The sequence below is a fragment of the Otolemur garnettii genome, unplaced genomic scaffold (assembly GCF_000181295.1).
Source record: "Otolemur garnettii isolate 467f Iridium unplaced genomic scaffold, OtoGar3 scaffold07227, whole genome shotgun sequence".
Classification (NCBI taxonomy): domain Eukaryota; kingdom Metazoa; phylum Chordata; class Mammalia; order Primates; family Galagidae; genus Otolemur; species Otolemur garnettii.
Genome location: NW_003859622.1, coordinates 1 through 1,046, shown reverse-complemented (window position 1 = coordinate 1,046; position 1,046 = coordinate 1). Strand labels below are relative to the sequence as shown.

At 36.2% G+C, this 1,046-nt stretch overlaps 1 non-coding gene across 1 annotated transcript; it reads left to right on the top strand.

The window, feature by feature from the left end:
* Window positions 1-395: 395 nt before the first annotated feature.
* On the top strand, window positions 396-505 carry LOC111722970. Its single transcript, XR_002771592.1, has one exon. It is a non-coding gene; the product is annotated as a U6 spliceosomal RNA (small nuclear RNA).
* The last annotated feature ends 541 nt before the right edge of the window (window positions 506-1,046 follow it).

Sequence of the window (1,046 nt, the reverse complement as noted above, 5' to 3'; positions counted from 1 at the left end):
CAAAGTGTAAAACAGAGAAGGATGTAGCTCTGTTTAGTTGGTCTGTATGATGTGATATGAAAGTTTGTCCTTTATGTGGTTCATGAGTGCAGAGAAGCTATAAGCTTCCCCCTGTCCCCAAACAAACTCTATGGTGGAAACTGATCATAAACTTGCAAAACATTTGGGCAAGTGTTGGGATTTTTCCTTTCCTGCAATATGGGCTATTGGTGGATGATAGAATTTCTCAGGGAAAAGGAAATTTATCTGTCCATTGAATCGATTATTATGGAAAAACAGTTATTCAATATAATTAGAAATGTGCTTATAAAGGTACATCAGCGATGTTATTTGACAATTTAAATTTAGATTAAAGGCTCTTTTAGAAGAACAATTCCAAGATATTTCCTAATGTCATGCTTGCTTCGGGAGCACATATACTAAAATTGGAACAATACAGAGAAGATGAGACTGGGCCCTGCTCAAGGCCCTGCTCACGCAAATTCATGAAGCATTCCGTGTTTTTGTCTCTAGTTTTATAAACATATATGTATTCAAAATAAAAAAAAAAGACATTTCAAATGTTGTTTATGGTAAAGATGAACAATGTCCTGCCAGGTTTTCTCTTTGTTTGGAAGGAAGTCCGAGCTGGGCTCTGTGCAGTCTTCTTACACTAACAAGAGCCTCAAGGTAACATTTCATCTTCTCTCACAGCCCCTCCCAGTGAAAACTGCCCCTTTCAGTCATATTCAGAAACTTTCAATTTCCTAAACTATTCTTGTTTATTATCTCTTGATCATTGCCCTTGAAAAGTTTATCGTCTCTGGAATGTGTTTTCTTGCCATCTCCACATTTAAAATTCTACACGTCCTTCAAGTATATGTCCCAAATCCAATTTCCATGATGTTCGAAGTGACTTTTTAAAATCCAGGATGTGTTTTACAAGCTCTTTCATTGTTTTTTAAAATGCTATTTGCTCCCATGCAAAACTTAACACTTTTAGCTCTGCAGAAAATCATATCATTTTCAATTCATTCTGCAATGTCACCAGAAAGTGGACATTCTGC